Source organism: Trachinotus anak, unplaced genomic scaffold, assembly GCF_046630095.1.
Source record: "Trachinotus anak isolate AG129_WGS33_773 ecotype Australia unplaced genomic scaffold, CSIRO_AGI_Tana_v1 ptg000018l, whole genome shotgun sequence".
Taxonomy (NCBI): Eukaryota; Metazoa; Chordata; class Actinopteri; order Carangiformes; family Carangidae; genus Trachinotus; species Trachinotus anak.
The window spans coordinates 4,440,546-4,452,038 of record NW_027273869.1 but is presented as its reverse complement, the minus strand read 5'-3'; positions in this window follow the sequence as shown (position 1 = coordinate 4,452,038).

The window sequence follows — 11,493 nt, the reverse complement described above, 5'->3', positions numbered from 1 at the left end:
TGTTGATATCCATAAGAAGAAGAACCAAAAACCATATCAGTGTAGTTTTACATCTCCTCTCGCCGGCTCACTGACCCGTTGTTACTAGAGCTCCAGAGAGAAGTCAATCAGAAGAGAGGATCTGAGCCTCTCTTCTGATAGGCTGACTGCTGGCTGACTGATCTAATAAAAATGTAACAGATTTCAGGTAAACACTCAGAGAAACGAAATCCTGCAAGGTTGGATGGTGGGTCCAGGTGGGCGGGGCTTGGGGCATGGCTGAGACCAGTGACTGCTTTGTTGTGACATCACAAAGTTACAGAAGTCCTGACGGCTGGTTTTAAGGCTCAGTTTCTGAATACAGGCTGTGTGCATTTCTCTGTGGACTGAGGCTTTGATACTTTCACTGTATTAATATAGAACCTAGACCTGCTTTATAATCAAAAAACACACACATGGACATCTACCCTTATACAATATGGGACCTTTAATTAATTTAAAAAAATTTTGATTTAGTTCATGAGTACTTCTTAATGCTTCTCAATCCGATTGGTGCCTGCAGCTGCACATTGTGACAGCTGTGCAGAGCAGGAGTTTACGTGATTTATTTGTCTGATGGTTGCCATCTTAACAAAGGCCTCATACACTGATGAAGGGCTGAAATGTTGCTTTGATGTACTTATTAACACATTTTATCAATGAGAAGGCACAGTTTAGTCCAAACATGCATCATTCTGCAGCTTGAGAACCAAACTTGTTGCTGTTTTAACTTTCTCTCAGTGTGTAGACAAAGATCCCAAAGCACCAACAGTCACATGGCTGCAGCCACACTTGTTGTGTAATCTTCAGTCATACAATGAGACGTAATATGAGACAAATACTGGATGTCCCCCATAGATTGACATCGTCCTTTATTGACTGAGCCAAAAGATTATTTACTTTGTCTTAAGCTTGCATGAGGTGTGATTCAACTCAACTCAAAATCTCACATTTTCTTCTATTATCTTCAGCTGCACTGAATTACCTGAATGGAACAACCTTGAAGTTGCACAACTCTAACGTGGGCTTGAGATCTTAATGAAACTTGTTACTGATCTTGATCTTACAAACCACAAGAAAATAAAAACAAACTCTATTTTTCCATGGAAGATGCATTCGATACTATGAGGTGTTGTGAAGGTTTCCTGAAAGATTTTAATAAATCACTTCTTCATTTTAGTGGAATTAACTTCCTGCTGTAGCCTTGGGGCTAAAAGAGTAGCACACATAGCAAGTATTTAGTTTTTTTGTGTGCACATTTTATCATTTTTATTGCTCGATTATCTAAGAATAATAACTCTCTGTGCACAATGAGCAAAGTGTACAGAACTCCACTGTGTGTACCCAAACAGGCCTCAAGGTAAAAATGCTGCAAATACTCAGAGGCCCACAGATTTAAGCATTCCTTTGTATACATAACCGCATTTACAGAATAAGTCAGATTCAAGAGAATGGTATTTTAATGAAAGATTAACTTTTGGTCAAGCGTTTTAACCATTCTCAGCACCTCATGTCATCAGTAAATGCTGCTGTTTGTTGAATCTAGAATGCACCTCATTATATGAACAAACTGTCTTGCACATTTAAGCAAAAGTCACTTCCTTTAAATGTCACATAATGAAACTGGTCACAAACAGCGCTCAGTGGAAACCTGAATTTAATCAAAGCAGCATTAATCACAAATGGCAATGCCAAATTATAGTCACCGCGCAAAAGAAGGAACCAAGACAAGAGTTTCAACCCGAAACAAGTTTGCAAAAACCATCTGATTAAATTTAAAATTATAGAAAAAACAGTAATCATAGAGCGTATTGCTTCATTTGGAGTACAACCACAGCCAAATAAATGAGGCTGACAATGGCACCAGTTTATTCTGCATTTGGCTGGTTATAGCTGTATTCATCCTGGTTTATCAAAGTGTAGGTCAGACTCACACTCAGGGTTGAATGAGTACTTTACCGTTTTAGCCTTGAACTCCTGCAACACTGTCACACTCATCATGGACAGATTTCAAAATTGATGCAGAGATGTCTTTTTTATTCCACACATTCTCCTTCATCCTGATTAAAATCACAGGCTGTAAATAAAGGTGGACGTAGACTCTGTGACGTCACCCATAGGTGTCTGAAGAGCAGTTTTGAGGCTCAGAGTGGGCTGCTGCGCCATTGCCACCTTGGCAGTACCTGACCCTACCTTACTCCCAGATAATCCGGCGTGTGAGGAGCCGAGACTTGGGTGCACACCAGTTTAATTACCTTTGTGAGCATATGCTCCCATTAGCATTGTTAGCATGGCTCGAAGGCTATAATTAATTTTCAAGCTGTAACTAGCTTAAAGAGATAAGCTAACAAGCCAGGTATAGTGAATGCAGAGACCGATACCTGCTAGTAGCGCTAACATATAAATAAAATAATACTAGAGTCAATTTACTGTATGTATGAAATGTATGAAAATTCTTCGAAAAGGCACCAACACTACAAACTAGGTAGCAGCTAGCCAACTGTAATGGAACCCACCTATCACTCAAAGTGGCCACTCCCTCAATTATATGTAACTTTAAGCCTTAATAATAATAAAAATTTAAACTGAGTACAGTTGTCATGAAGGGGAAAATTAGCTATAGACACCAAATCTGTTTCCGTTTTTTTTTTTTTGCACCAGGCTATAAAGGCTTTTGGAGCCATGTGGCCATTTGAAGAACTGCAGTTCTTTTTTTTGTACGTAAGAGTTGGCTGAAGTTTTCAGTCCCAGAAGCTGGCGCTTGGTTAAAATCTGGGGTTTATTTTACTGACAATACAACTCAACCTCCAGCCGTTGGGCCTGAGATTTTGGTGTATTATACTCATAGTGGCTCATCCTCAGATGAGTGGTGGGCTGCAGAGGTCTGGTAAGCTCACTTCTTTTAACTAAACACCCGCAGCTTTGCTGTGTGAAATCAGTACCCCTTCAACTTCATCTTCAACATTTGTTCCATCACCATAAAATTATCACAAACCTAGAAATCATTCTATTGAAATTCTAAAGGGGCAACCAGCCATCCTGAGCCTATATATAAACAGTGTATAAACAGTATTGTCATGTGGAAATGAAGAAGCACAATCAAACTTTAATTTCTAAAATAAAATACTAATAATTTTATTTTTATCCTATAAAATAAAATACATGGCTGGACTCCTATTTCGTCTTTGCCATTTGTTTAATGTCATGTTGCATCACATACAATTCTTAAAATCATTCATTTAATGCACTAATGATAAGTACAGGCCAGTACAAACAGTGGAGTTCATTTCTGTTGTCCATTGTTTACATCCTGCAGAGGCCTACTCACTGCTCTGTTCAAGTTCAATATTTACCTGTGACTGATGACTATCTGAATGCAAATACCTGGGCAATATTATGTGATCACATGACATTCACCAAAATGTATCACACTATCTACCATGACACAGTGCATTATGGGATACTGCTTGTGTCCCCCAAATCCAGATGAAAGTCCAGCTGTTGCATTTTCCATTTGCTGGTTGTTTTTCTGCATGATGAAGGGATATAGAAATAAGCTTCACTTCCTACTGACAGTTTCACAAGATCTGAACGCTCAACACAGCCTCAAAATGTACAATCCGCAAAATACAGTATTTCTACACTTTTAAACCAGGAAGCAGAAGAGCAGTTGCTGACTGTTTTTTTTTTTTGGCTGTGTGGAAAAGTACGGCGGAGACAACTCATTTTAATTTATATTTGCATGCACCACTATCACACACCAGTGTTTACAGTGCACAACTCTATGAGGCATGGTGACGATGCACAATTTCACAGGTAAAGGTAAGGCAAAGGTTAAAGCCTTCATACTCCTGGTTTGTGTGTACTCTGTATCTGATGAGTTTATATGTGAAGAGGAAGTGATATATCATGTTGTGTATCATATTACATTTTTTGGAATAAAGAGTAGATGAGCTGGCAACCATGGGTAACTGTATGATACAGTTTGCCTCTTGGAAATGCAGCACAGATATGCTTAATTTCACCTGGCTCAAAGTATAATATAATAAAATAAATGAGTTTAAGACATTGAAAAATATGAATATAGCACTGTCCATTGTTCTCAGTTATCTTTCTCTCACCTCAGCTCAGCGTCTCGGGCAAATTCTGCACAGTCATGCCAGGTTATGAGAGGATTAAATCACCTGAAGGAAACACAGCACCTGAGCGGGGACATCTAAAAACACACAGAGGGTGAGAGCAGAGAAAACAGCAGCAGCCCCAGCTGAACAAACACAACTTCAGAGCTCTGTATTATTGACTCTACAGTTATTCACAATTAAGTCCTACCTTTTTGTTGTGCCAGAGGTCCTTTTTGTTTTAATAAAGTATCATCAGAGGGTCGGTCGCTCCGTGGATTTACATTATGAATTCCATTCTGACCCTGTCTGAGACCGCTGACCCTGCAATACCTTACATATTTTCTTTTGGCTGTGAGCGTCTCTTTCATGAAAAAAACACGACTAAGCCTTTTTAAATGACAACTGTATGTTCTAACAAAATCCTCTCCTCCATTGTGGAATTTTCAAAGATATTGTTTTTGCTTCAAACAGGTTTAATTTAGTATCTGTTCTCTTGCCGCCACACATTTTTAAGTTATCCAGCAATGCCTGGGGGATCTTCATAAAACCACATAGAAAATGGAGCATCTGGAGCTTCATAGGGACGTATGGTGTACACATGAGACACTGTAAATTGTCAGTAGTGGTATGGCCAAAATACATCACAATTCAACAATAGCCTACAATAAAAAAGCAGAATAGAGCAAATACAATTTTGAAAAAGAATACATAAAACATAAACCTAACACTGAATCTAAAAGTTCAATTTAGGTGGGGGTATTTGGCCAGCTGCTGTTTCCAGATCAAAAACTAACTGTATTAAATTAAATAATATCTATTGTATATTTGTTTTGTAATGTGTCTATTTCTTTTGTTTTGTATCTATACCATTTACCGTAACTCTTCTTCCTGGTTGAGTGTGACCACACCCAGCAGTGATATCACGGTGTACTGACGCAGCCTGCAGCAAGGTGAAGAGTTAAACAAAAACACATAAAGTCAGAAACAAATCAAGAGTTTCTCCTGCTGTTTCTGTGCATGTTTCTTATTTTTCTACTTAATTCGCATTTATTACATTAACAGGAAAGATAATGATAATTCCTCAGTTATTAATAATGTCAAGATTAAACTGAAAACAAACTATTATGATGAGAAGTAGCCAATAAAATCTAAACCCTTTAATTATTACAATATAAAAAGAAAAATGCACTGGTGGAAAAAGTATTCGGATCCTTTACTAAATTAAAAGTAGAAATTTCACAATGTTAAAAAACCAAAAAACATTATGAGAAAAAAAAAACTGCAGTAACAGCAGTAACACTATACACTGTTTTCACATTTGAATGTTTGTTTTAACTTGGAAGGGGCTGGGTGGTGTTACCACATCAGGCACCAGGAAGTAAAAAGTGTGTGACACCATCTGATGCCTGATGTGCCAAATCTAACCATCTACAGGTCAGTGGACACTGAAAAAGGTTTAAACAAGAAATAAATCTTAAATCCGCTGTTTCACCATCATCTTGTATTTAGTGTCTTCACATGCAAGGACTTCAGGTTTAGTGTGAAATTAGATACCAAACGTCTTTTCACTGTAAATTCTTTTGGCCAAAATTCAGGTTTACCCATCTCATAAAACAGGAAAGGGACAGCCAGCCATCCTCAACATATATAAACAGTACTGTCATGTGCAAACTAAGTAGCACAATCTAACTTCAACTTCTAAAACAAAATACTAATTATTTTATTTTCGTCCTATAAAATAAAATACATGGCTGGACTCCAATTTCATCATTCTTAAAATTTGTTGAAGCGAAAGCAGAGTAAACTGTACGTGACACTATCTGATGATGATGTGCCAAATCCAACCTTCTACATGTCAGTGGAAACTGAAAAATGTGGCAAAATCCGACACACACTGGCCAACCTGTGTCAAAACAGTACATGGAAATAAATCTGCTGTTTCACCTTCATGTCTTTACATGCTAGGAGGATTATGGGAAGTTCAGGTTTAGGTGTCAGTTAGATACCATCTGTCTTTTTATTGTAAAATTGTTTGGCCAAAATTCATAAGGAAAAACAAAGACATAAAAAAAGACAGATGGAGACATCAACTAGAATCCAGTCAAAAATAACAAACAATACAAAAGAAATGTCAGTGACTCACTGCAGTTTATATATATTGTCCCATTATTGTAGTATTCACATCTTATCTCAGTATCTCTCAGTACATTTCTGCACATTCAAGTTGGGATTTATGGTATTTCCTAATATTATGTGAAGCTAGTCAAACACTAAAATCCCCCTGCAATGACCTTTGAACTCTGCTATCTTTTCCAACAGGGATCATTTCCAGCATACGATGATGACTTATCATTATTGTCATTGTGGAATGTAAACTTTCTGTGGTGAGTCACGAATCTTTTGACACTGTGGCATTTTATCTTATCCACAGGAAATAATCACAATTAACACATTAAGTGGTTTATAGAATAAACCACTGTAGATAAACCACTGTAAACCGTCCTGATCAAACGTGTTTGTTGTAGCATTGCAGCCTTCACCCACAAATCGTTTATTTGTACACAGTATACAGCAATGGTCTATCTTAATATTCATATTACAACATCACTATTCTTAACATTAACAGTAGTTAAAGTACAGAAACAGAAAGTGACAAGCAGTAATCTAATTATACTGTAAAATTGTTAAAAAAAAATATGAAGAAAAATTGATGAAATATCATAATATGATAAATAAAATCCATCTTAAATGGGATGTTTTTGGCTGATGTTTAAGTGTAGTAGGTAAAGGTTATGGGTCTGCAGCCACGCTAACAGCCCTGTGTGCTCAGGCACAGCAGTGCTTTGACCTGAAAGCCAAGTTCACAGTGAAAGTGCCAACATGCTGATATAGATATAGATATAGATATAGATATAGATATAGATATAGTAAAGATATTTCTAAAGTGGTGGACCAACCAACATTCAACGTTCATTATCCTTAAAGCAAGCTACTATTATAAGAGGGGTTCAGGGGTAGGTATAATTTTGCATCATCTGCATAAGAATGAAAATATTTGTTAATATCTACTAATTATGTGACCAAGGTGGAGCATGAAAATGGAGAACAGAATAGGCCAGAATTGCACCGTGAGGGAGTAAATTGACCTGACTTGGAAATTAAGCCAATTGAGCCTCTCAATAATCTGACATGAAACCCATATGCACATGTAATGTATGTATATATACCAAATATAATGTATGTATACATATAAAATGAAAGAACATATGTAAAAATTACATATGACACCTTTTAGAAATAGGAACAACTTAATATATGACATATATGACTAGCAAATATGTATGTTTATGTGTCTATGTTTATATTGTATATATATGTGTCAAGACAATCAAGGCTGAATGTTAAAGTTAATGCCTCTTGTTCACGTTAACATATAAGGGGACAGACTCTCATCACACTGTGTTCAGTATGTTTCACATGGACATATGAAACTGCCGAGCTCGAACTCAGTGTTTCCAAACATAACAAACATTTTGCATTGTCATGGAACGGGTGTGATGTGAGGAGTGGAGAAGTGAGACTGAGTGAGGTGTGGTGAGAGTTTCCAACACAGTAGGGTAGGGTAGATATGATGAAAGCAGAGAACGTCCTTGTTTGGATTTGATCCCAGGCCAGTTTATCTGCAGCAGTATATCCACAGGCTGAGGGACTTGAATGCAACATCATCTCCACTCATGGGATAAAAGAAAAATCTGCCTCATAGTGCAAAATCATGTTAAACATAGTGTTATAGCATTCAGTGCAGGTGGAAGTGTACTGTTTAAATTTCCATTTTTGGATTTTGCCAAGTGTTTATGCTTTCTATTAGCTGAATGATGATGATTTATTTTTGTCTATCCTCCTATCCTTAGAGAACTTTTCTATTTCTGGTCAGAGTGTCACCTCAGAGGAATGCTGGAGATTTGTATCTTTGCTGTTTTGACATACCCCTGACCTGCTGCATTGTTACACTCTCATATTATCTGCTGAGTTATCCCAAAGGCTCCTGAGAGGTCAGAATCAAGACCACCCTCTCTCTGTGTGTGTTGGGATGTGTGTCCTCGCCCAACGTGGTTACCCTCTCGCACCAGAATGTGGTTTCTATCACCATGTCACCATCTTTGCCACTGCGGGTGTGTCCCGCAACACCTTCCAGTAAAACACACCAAATCAAACAGCCTAGCTCTGATCTCTGACACTCAGGGAGCTTGAGGGGCAGCCACAGACCTGAGAGGAGGGGACCTGGATCCCACCCTATACTCAACATAATGTGTATCACAACAGAAATACTGCTCATTGTCCCTATCACAAGTTATGTAGCAATGTATGTCACCTATAAAGAGATATAAACTATTATAACCACATATATATTGTAGATCCTCTGGATATATGAAGATATAAGATTATAACATATATGAAATACCCATAGTAAAATCTACATATGTACATATATTAAGAATTTTTTATGGTGTAACATGTTGCAACCATGTATGTTAATAATATATATTTAATATATATATGAAAGTTTATTAAAACATACATATTAAAATTCTATATATCTTAGGTATAATTTCTTATTAATTTCTTATTAATTTTAGACATGTCCATCTTCCCATTCAGGGTAAGTGGTCTTAGACATTTGGACACCACTGTGTATAATATCAACATATACTATATACACATACATACATACACATACATATATATATATATATATATATGTCAATATATGAAATTGTTTCAATTTCTTACAGGTTTACTATATAATTTATACATGTGTGCTTTTATTTTATATGTACATATATTGAATTTGCATATGGGTGAGCTTGACAGTTCATTTTAAACTTGAAAATGGCACTTAACAACCGTTGCATCAACATAAAGATCATACAAAAATAAATTATAACATACATTCTTTTGTGACAACATACAAAAGAACAAAACTACAATTAATATATTTGCTTTTTTTGATGGACCATATTTTACAAAAAGTTGCAAAAAAGATTTTAAAAAATACAGAAAATGTAAAAAAAATAAATAAATAGATAATAAAATTAAAAGAAAATCACCTTGTCAACAGAGTCTGCTATAAAAAAAATAGGGACTCTTCCAAAGCCTGCAAAAATGACCACAAAAATAGAAATGCATAATAGTAATGAACAATATTCATTAAGAGAAGACAAGATAAGATAAGAAGGATCCTAGACATCACATGGTCTCAACATCACACATGTTAATCACACAGTGGGACACAAGAACCTGTGTTTACTGTAACAACACTGCATGTTGTACGAGTCAGTGTTCACTGAGCATGTGTGTTTGTGTTTGGGTGTGCCTCAGTGCGTGTGACTGCGTGTGTGACGCCACTTGTGATCCTTTTACTCTATTAATGGATGCAGGATGCTGCTCTCAGAGGAGCCACCAGCCTCCAACCAGCAGCCTGAGCTTATGTAATGTTTAACCAGACACATTTCAAACACAGCATCGGCCCAAGAACACACACACACACACACACACACACGCGTATACACCCACACACACAAAACCATTTCCTCTAAATTGTAAATCCAATTCATTCCATGTTATTTTGTAAAGTCGTTTAGCGGTGGTGACATAAATGAGCATTTAGCCGATGTTCCTATTCTAAGAGAGCAGGGCTGGCTTTGACTCCACTCAGATGTAATGGAGATTGAATCGGTGTTACACAACAGCCACAGCGGTGAGTGCTGAAATCCACTAAAGACGTCCTATATCATCTGTGCTGTCACGACTTTCACAAGGACATTGTCTGGAGAGAGCTCACTTTGATGACCTCAGGATTACATCTCTGCATTCACTCATTTTTACTGCCTGTTTTTTAATTAGGAGTGGGTGTCCCTCCTACACGACAGACAATGCATCATCTGTGGTTTGGGTTAGGTTGCTAGCACAAGTCTGAAATTAGTCCCTGACCTCACTCTTAGAGACATGGTGAGGAGCTCAGATGTCTGCTCCACTGTGGGGGTATTCTTGATAGGTCCGACATGGAGGGCAGAGGAGGGTAGACATATAGTATGGACCAGCTGACTTTAGTCTCCAGGACCTGGATCCCTCAGGAGGAGCTGGAGAACGTGACCACCAAAAAAACTGCAGTGACCAGTCTGTTGCCACATGACCCACATCTGCAGCACCGGCCGAAAACTGATCAATGACAGATGGTGCAGACTGTCTAACCATTAGACAGGGGCGTTTTTTAAAGCTGCTGAAATCAATAATTTTATATTAACAACAGATCAGTTGACTATGTTTAATGTGAAAGGGAATTATCACCTTACTTTGCAGTTCCCCTCAGCATTTCAGCCCCGTTAGGTTTTTGGGTCGTCTGTCTGTCCCATCCTTATGAACGCAATATCTTAGTAACACTTCTAACTTCTAATTTGGCACCAACATTCACTTGGACTCAGGGAAATGATTGAATTTTTGTGGTCAAAGGTCAAAGTCATGGTGACCTCACAAAGCATGATTTGGCCTTCAAAACGCATTATCTCGGGAACGCCTTGAGGGAATCCCTTCAAATTTGGCAAAAACATTAACTTCGACTAAAAGGATGCAGTGATTAGATTTTGGTGATCAAAGATCAAAGGTTGAAGTCAGTGTGATCTCACAAAACTTTTTTTTTGCCACAACTCAAGACTTGACAAAATTTCACACAAATTATTACTATTTTATATGATTCTCCTGAAACTAATCTGAGTGGCGGAAGCATACAGCTGCGAGCTGGTAATTCTTGTTCTACTTATTGCTCTGGTCCTATGGCTCGCAACTTTAATGTTTTGATTCACTCCCACTTGATAAACCCATTGTACGCCACCTGCCCAGCACCAAAATACTGCCGAAATTAGCCACTAGCTAGACAATTTGTTTTTTGCTATATGGTTCTATAATCATCAGCCCTTACTCATTTAGTTTTTCAGTGAATTGTATCTGTGTGGCTTATTTGGCTTAAAATCTCTGTGGATTGGCGCTGCTGAGGATTTTTTCCCACACAGATAGTAAGTTATTAACGGTGGCCGTATTCCTGGAATTTACCACACTGTACTGAACAGTACAGTTAATCCTCATAAAAAGCAGATGGGGGGGGGATGCAGGGGAGAGAAGTGGGCTGGGGAAAAAAAAGGGGGGGGGGGTGTGTTAGAGGCAAAGAGGGAAGGGAGGAACAAGGGAGAAGGGAAGGAATTTAGTGAAGGGAGAAAGAAGAGAGACGAACGTCAGGCAGAGAAGAAAATAGCAGAGAAGTGGGGAATCATTAAAAATTGAAGCAGTGGAAGACGAAGAA